The sequence below is a fragment of the Gobius niger genome, assembly GCF_951799975.1.
Source record: "Gobius niger genome assembly, contig: SCAFFOLD_78, whole genome shotgun sequence".
NCBI lineage: Eukaryota > Metazoa > Chordata > Actinopteri > Gobiiformes > Gobiidae > Gobius > Gobius niger.
This window is the reverse complement of record NW_027639273.1, coordinates 126,066-134,617: the sequence shown is the minus strand read 5'-3', so window position 1 is coordinate 134,617 and position 8,552 is coordinate 126,066.

Below are 8,552 nucleotides of genomic sequence, written 5' to 3'. Positions count from 1 at the left end.
AATGAAGCTAATGGAACTAATGGAGCTAATGGAGCTAATGGAGCTAATGAAGCTAATGGAGCTAATGGAGCTAATGAAGCTAATGAAGCTAATGGAACTAATGGAACTAATGGAGCTAATGAAGCTAATGAAGCTAATGGAGCTAATGGAGCTAATGGAGCTAATGAAGCTAATGGAGCTAATGGAGCTAATGGAGCTAATGAAGCTAGTGGAACTAATGGAGCTAATGGAGCTAATGGAGCTAATGGAGCTAATGAAGCTAGTGGAACTAATGGAGCTAATGGAGCTAATGGAGCTAATGAAGCTAATGGAACTAATGGAGCTAATGGAGCTAATGAAGCTAATGAAGCTAATGGAGCTAATGAAGCTAATGAAGCTAATGGAACTAATGGAGCTAATGGATCTAATGAAGCTTATGAAGCTAATGGAGCTAATGGAACTAATGGAGCTAATGGAGCTAATGAAGCTTATGAAGCTAATGGAGCTAATGAAGCTAATGAAGCTAATGGAACTAATGGAACTAATGGAGCTAATGGAGCTAATGAAGCTTATGAAGCTAATGGAGCTAATGGAACTAATGAAGCTAATGGAACTAATGGAACTAATGGAACTAATGGAACTAATGGAGCTAATGAAGCTAATGCACTGGTCTTCGTTCTGATTCAGAGGCTTTATTTGGTTAATCCTGATCACTAACCACTGAAGACACATTGGTCCACACTGGCCCAAACTGGCCCACACTGAAGGAGGTACAGATGGAGATCTGCAGTTAAAGTCTGTGGAGCTTCTTCTGAATGAAAATGAAGGAAACCTTCTCTGACCCTCGTCCATTATTGATCTGCTCATTTACTGCAGAGAAAATGTGACACAAACATAAACAGGAAGTCGTTAACGCAGCATCAGGAAGGTTCAGGAAACCAAGGTTCAAAGGTCGAGGCTCCTTTTCCTCTGCATTAGCCTCTGTGTTAGCCTCTGTGTTAGCCTCTGCATTAGCCTCTGTGGAAATGAGCTCCAAGAGCTAAAGTCTGGTACAAAGCATCTTTTCATGCTGATTAATGCTCCTGTACATGTCCCTATCAAATAAATAAAATAAAATAAACTGAGTTAGCCTCTGTGTTAGCCTCTGTGTTAGCCTCTGGTTAGCCTCTGTGTTAGCCTCTGGTTAGCCTCTGTGTTAGCCTCTGGTTAGCCTCTGTGTTAGCCTCTGTGTTAGCCTCTGCGTCCTCTGGGTTAGCCTCTGGTTAGCCTCTGTGTTAGCCTCTGGTTAGCCTCTGGTTAGCCTCTGCGTTAGCCTCTGCGTTAGCCTCTGGTTAGCCTCTGTGTTAGCCTCTGCGTTAGCCTCTGGTTAGCCTCTGGTTAGCCTCTGGGTTAGCCTCTGGTTAGCCTCTGGTTAGCCTCTGCGTTAGCCTCTGCGTTAGCCTCTGGTTAGCCTCTGGTTAGCCTCTGGTTAGCTGCACCTCAGCCTCGTGTTGTGTGAATATGAATCTCCGTAATGAGGCCACAGATCCATTTGGATCCATTAACCATCGACCCGGCTCTGACCTGGTTATGGACGCCCCGGGTCACGTCGGGTCACGCCGGTCACGCCTCGTTTATGTGAGTCATGCAGAGAAGAGAAGTTTATAAACATGGGCAGATTCTCAAACCCAGCATCAGCATCAGAAGCAAAAGTCTGGATCAGTTTCTCGTCTAAACGTAGCGTTTGTGACGGATGTTCCAGAAACAACAGCTGGAGTGGAGAGCGTTACCTGTGAAGCCTGGGCCTCAGTGGAACTGCTGCTCGTTCCTCCTCCATGTTTCCCACAGCTCCTCCTCCTCCCCCAGCAGCAGCAGACTAGCCGTGCTCTGCTGTAAGTGAGCGGTTCCGGCCGGAGTCACGGAGGCGCCGCCGTCTCTGCAGGCGGCGTTTACAGAAACTCACAGAAACCAAAGACACTGCTCTGACTCTGCAGGAGAGGAGAAGATGAAGCCACTGCTCTGACTCTGCAGGAGAGGAGAAGATGAAGCCACTGCTCTGACTCTGCAGGAGAGGAGAAGATGAAGCCACTGCTCTGACTCTGCAGGAGAGGAGAAGATGAAGCCACTGCTCTGACTCTGCAGGAGAGGAGAAGATGAAGCCACTGCTCTGACTCTGCAGGAGAAGATCAGCTTTGAGGGAAGAGCTTTTTATCCAAATGATCCGAACTTTCACAGAGATTGATTTTGGCCTTTGAAAGACGTCTGAGAATCAAATTATGTTCCGGAATTAATGAAACTGTCAAACTGCCAAATGATTTTCAGCAAATTCATCTTTCAGTGGAGTCGCTGCTGTCGGGGGTTCTTCAGGTCATCCACGGGAAACTGAAGACGCTGCAGGTGGAAACGGGGTCAGGGGTCAGGGGTCAGGGGGGAGACCTGCAGTTTCCTCCTGAACGTCTTCATCTCTGTCCAAACTCTCTCTTTATGATGTTTATTCTCTGGGATTTATCCAGGAAGCGACTCCAACATGTCCCACGATTATTCATTCACAAACACTGACATGTTTGGTATCCACGTGTAGACACATACACATCAGTTAGATTGTTTCACTGGAAATATTGGGGACATTTTTATGCTTAAAGAGGGGGTGTTCTGCTTTAAAGAGGGGTGTTCTGCTTTTGTCAGTCCCACAGCACCAGTCTATATCACACTACAATGATGACAAACCTTCTGTTCGTCTGTAAATGCAGTAAATTAGAATAACTGCCTTGTATAAAATGAGACGAAAACAAAGATGGAAATGTGACAAAATGTGACCAAAAAATGACAAAAATTAGAGAAAAAATTTAGGAAAAAATTACAAAATGTGACAAAAAATTGATAAAAAATTGACAAAAAAAATGATAAAAAAAATGACAAAAAAATGACAAAAAAATGACAAAAAATAAAAAAAAAATTGCTAAAATGTGATAAAAAGTTGACGAAAAAATGACAAAAATGGCATTAAAATTTAACAAAAAAATTCAAAAATTTGACAAAAAATTGACGAAAAATTGACAAAAAAAATGGCAAAAAATTGACAAAAAAAGACAAAAAAGTTACAAAAATGAGTTGAATACCCAACAAAAAAATGATGTAAAAAAAATCTGACGTGAGGAAAAAGATCCTCTCGGTTCAGGCGGGAGTTAAGAGGTTAAAGAGGGGGTGTTCTGCTTTAAAGAGGGGGTGTTCTGCTTTAAAGAGGGGGTGTTCTGCTTTAAAGAGGAGGTGTTCTGCTTTAAAGAGGGGGTGTTCTGCTTTTGTCAGTCCCATAGCACCAGTCTATATCACACTACAATGATGACAAACCTTCTGTTGGTCTGTAAATGCAGTAAATTAGAATAACTGCCTTGTATAAAATGTCTCTCTCAAAATGGCTGTAGTGAATGTCTTGAAATAGGCCTCTGTCTCTTTAAGAACCTCTGAGCCTTTAGACACGCCCCCTCCACACGCTGTCTGTGGCATCAGTGGGGAGGGGGTTCTGCTGAGGAGCAGTGGTTGGTTACTCGGCTGGTGACCAAAGCTCGGAGGCGTCTCCAGGAGGTGGGGGCGTTCCTAGGAGGACTCAGGCAAACCTATCCCTAAAATGGCCGCCATCAGAGTTTTGACAGATGACTCAGAAATACGTGAATGTGCCAAGGCAACACTTCAGCCATGTTTTTAATGAGGGAGTGACAGAATAACATGAGGGAAAGCTGGAAAAAGTCCAGTTTGCAGAATACCCCCCCTTTAATTTAACGACACATTTCCCTCATGTCCTTAATCTGCAGCAGAAGCTTCACATTGATCACCTGCAGGTTCAGGTTTCAGCGTGACTCTCCTCCCTGAACAGCAGCTGTGTATTATTATTATTATTATGATTCTGATCTCGGCCTCGGTAACGGCAGCCGGAGCCGGAGTCGGAGCTGGAGGGAAAGTACTTTTGTCTTTGCTCCAAACGCTCTCGATCTGGAGTGGACGGTTCGGTGTGAAAGTGTCTCTGGAGTGTTTGGTGAAACGGTCCATATGGCTCCACTCCAGCCGGCTTCAGAGACGAGAGCAGCAGCTGACGCTCATCAGCCAGAGCCGGAATAAAACCGGGAATAAAAGAGTCATCACTGCAGACCGAGGAGGGGACTAAACCAGGACTAAACCAGGACTAAACCAGGACTAAACCAGGACTAAACCAGGACTAAACCAGGACTAAACAACCCGGCTTCAGAGACGAGAGCAGCAGCTGACGCTCATCAGCCAGAGCCGGAATAAAAGAGAGTCATCACTGCAGACCGAGGAGGGGACTGAACCAGGACTAAACCAGGACTAAACCAGGACTAAACCAGGACTAAACCAGGACTAAACCGGAACTAAACCAGGACTAAACCAGGACTAAACAACCCGGCTTCAGAGACGAGAGCAGCAGCTGACGCTCATCAACTAGAGCCACAAAACACCAGGAATAAAAGAGTCATCACTGCAGACCGAGGAGGGGACTAAACCAGGACTAAACCAGGACTAAACCAGGACTAAACCAGGACTAACTAATGAAGTCAGGTGCAGGTGTCTGTTCAAACGGGCCGGGAAACTGGCTCTAAACGAGGGAGCGGGTGTGGTGGGGTGTGTGTTGAGGGTGTGGTGAGAGTGAGGTGTGGGGTGGGGGGGTGGTGAGGGTGTGGTGTATGGTGAGGGTGGGGGTGTGTCTGCCTTAAAGGAATAGGCCACTGTTTTTACATACTGAGATATGTTCTTACCTAACCTTAGTCGAGTTAATATATCCCCGTCTGGTCTTTGTCCGTGCGCTCACACATACGCAGCCTCTCCCACATGTCACATAGCTCCAAAAAAGCTCACGATAGAAGCTACCAAGCTCTTCCACGTGTTCCCTATTTAAATAAAGTTACGTGAAGTGTTTTCATGCAAAGTATATTTACACAGAAATGTAACATGTGGATTTTATAAGCAGATAAAAAGGGGAACTATATTGTGAGGCGTAATGATACAGGAGCAGTAACTCCTAAAGACTTCCCCGCTCACTTCCGTCAGTAGAAGCTGCGTGACTTGTAGAGCAGCAGAGAACAGTTGAAGAAGCCTGGAGAACTTGTGAACGATGCCTTTTACGTGCATCGTGCCGGGCTGTGATAACAAGCAGAAAGTATATAGTGTAGTAATGTTTCACAGATTTACAACAACACAGGACTCAGGAGCTCGACCATGAGGTAGGAATGTGCAGCACTTTCCCAAAATATATTTTCTGCTTGTTGTAAAAGGCTCTGTACAAGTCACGCAGCTTCTACTGACGGAAGTGAGCGGGGAAGTCTTTAGGAGTTACTGCGCGGACGTTTTGCTCCTGTATCATTACGCCTCACAATATAGTCCCCCTTTTTATCTGCTTATAAAATCCACATGTTACATTTCTGTGTAAATATACTTTGCATGAAAACACTTCACGTAACTTTATTTAAATAGGGAACACGTGGAAGAGCTTGGTAGCTTCTATCGTGAGCTTTTTTGGAGCTATTTGACATGTGGGAGAGGCTGCGTATGTGTGAGCGCACGGACAAAGACCAGACGGGGATATATTAACTCCACTAAGGTTAGGTAAGAACATATCTTAGTATGTAAAAACAGTGGCCTATTCCTTTAAAATACTGGCTTTAGTTACAGACCTCAGCCTATTTTTCTTTCTTTTTTACTCCACACCGTTTCTTGTCAGCCTTTGTGGTTTGATATAAATAACATTTACGCTCATTTGCTTGTTCTGGGTCTGGACGTCCCTGATATTAAGTAGCCATGTGCTCCCTCAGAGTCACACCCACAGTTCTGAAAGGGTTTGAAGCCGCTTCTCTCTCCCTCTGACCAGGGGCGGACTGGGCCTGAAGAAGGGCCCTGGACTCTGACCGGCCTGGCCCAAGTGAGCGTGAATGCAGCACTTCCACAAAGACATATTTTAACTCTTCGTCTATAACCGAGTGCCTTTTCTGGAGCTTTACCCAAATCGAAAAGCGTCTCAACTGGAAAGCAACGGTGTATCGCTTCATTTGCTGAGTCTACAAAAGTGATCGCTGCATTTTTGTCTCATTTAATGTTGTTTTTTGTCACTTTTTATTCCTTTTCCATCGCTTTATTCATTGCTATGTCGTCATGTTTTTGTCACTTTTTTGTTGCTTTTCACCCTCGTTTTCGTCGCTATTTCAATGCTTCTCTTTTAAGCTTTTAGATTTGGGTAAAGCTCGGTTAAGGTGGGGGGTAAGAGGTGAAGGAGAAAAGTGAGAGGCCAAGACCGGTGGCCCGAGAGCCAGTGGCCCTTCTGTGCTATATGGCCAGTCCGCCCCTGCCTCTGACCGAGCTGGTGTTTCTGACATGAGGAAAGAACCAGAGGAGCATCCACGTCCAAACACAACGCTTGGATTTGGTTTAATCCCAGAGATTTGGCGTAAACACAGTGGCCCCGCCCTCTCGCCGCCTCGTGTTGTGTCTGACCTTTGCTGAACCGTCGGCCTCCTCGGGCAGAGTGTGTTTGTGAAGCCGCTGACAGTGGGATCGATGCAGCGCTCGCTCTCACAGTCAGGAGGTCGGCTGAGGCAACGCAGAGGAAACCTGAGGCACGGCGGCGGCTTCAGAGGCACTGAGGAGCTGATCTTACAGAGGAGGAACCGTCTGAGATCTCACAGTCTGAGTCCGGCACTCTCGCTCATCCAGGACTCATTTACCTCCTGCTCTGTTTCCTGAGGCGTCGTTAATCTGAGGAGGGAGCTCTGTGTGAAAACGTGTTTTACTCAGACTCCGCCAAAGCCTCCTGAACATCCGAGCGTCCACTTAAAACACTTTAAAACCCGCCGTGCCGTTTGGAAGCCCCGCCCCCTGCCCCCCCCCCTGCTGACAAAACAAGAGCGACCCCCCAGCGAGCCCTCGGTAAATATTCAGGACGAGGCCAAAGTCTCGGAGGGAGAGGAAAGAACAAGTTCACCTTGGATTCTCCGCTCGGGCGCCGGAGACTTAGAGAAGAACTGTTTCAGAATAATAAAAACATCTGCAGTTCCTGACAGGAAGTGTAATATATGAGTATATCACTCAGGAAGTGTAATATACGAGTAATATCACTCAGGAAGTGTAATATACGAATATATCACTCAGGAAGTGTAATATACGAGTAATATCACTCAGGAAGTGTAATATACGAATATATCACTCAGGAAGTGTAATATACGAGTATATCACTCAGGAAGTGTAATATACGAGTAATATCACTCAGGAAGTGTAATATACGAATATATCACTCAGGAAGTGTAATATACGAATATATCACTCAGGAAGTGTAATATACGAGTAATATCACTCAGGAAGTGTAATATACGAATATATCACTCAGGAAGTGTAATATACGAGTAATATCACTCAGGAAGTGTAATATACGAATATATCACTCAGGAAGTGTAATATACGAGTAATATCACTCAGGAAGTGTAATATACGAGTAATATCACACAGGAAGTGTAATATACGAGTATCACTCAGGAAGTGTAATATACGAGTAATATCACTCAGGAAGTGTAATATACGAGTAATATCACTCAGGAAGTGTAATATACGAGTATCACTCAGGAAGTGTAATATATGAGTAATATCACTAAGGAAGTGTAATATACGAGTATCACTCAGGAAGTGTAATATACGAGTAATATCACTCAGGAAGTGTAATATACGAGTATCACTCAGGAAGTGTAATATACGAGTAATATCACTAAGGAAGTGTAATATACGAGTAATATCACTCAGGAAGTGTAATATACGAGTATCACTCAGGAAGTGTAATATACGAGTAATATCACTCAGGAAGTGTAATATACGAGTAGTATCACACAGGAAGTGTAATATACGAGTATCACTCAGGAAGTGTAATATACGAGTAATATCACTCAGGAAGTGTAATATACGAGTATCACTCAGGAAGTGTAATATACGAGTAATATCACTCAGGAAGTGTAATATACGAGTAATATCACACAGGAAGTGTAATATACGAGTATCACTCAGGAAGTGTAATATACGAGTAATATCACTCAGGAAGTGTAATATACGAGTAATATCACTAAGGAAGTGTAATATACGAGTATCACTCAGGAAGTGTAATATATGAGTAATATCACTAAGGAAGTGTAATATACGAGTATCACTCAGGAAGTGTAATATACGAGTAATATCACTCAGGAAGTGTAATATACGAGTATCACTCAGGAAGTGTAATATACGAGTAATATCACTAAGGAAGTGTAATATACGAGTATCACTCAGGAAGTGTAATATACGAGTAATATCACTCAGGAAGTGTAATATACGAGTATCACTCAGGAAGTGTAATATACGAGTAATATCACTAAGGAAGTGTAATATACGAGTATCACTCAGGAAGTGTAATATACGAGTAATATCACTCAGGAAGTGTAATATACGAGTATCACTCAGGAAGTGTAATATACGAGTAATATCACTAAGGAAGTGTAATATACGAGTATCACTCAGGAAGTGTAATATATGAGTAATATCACTAAGGAAGTGTAATATACGAGTAATATCACTCA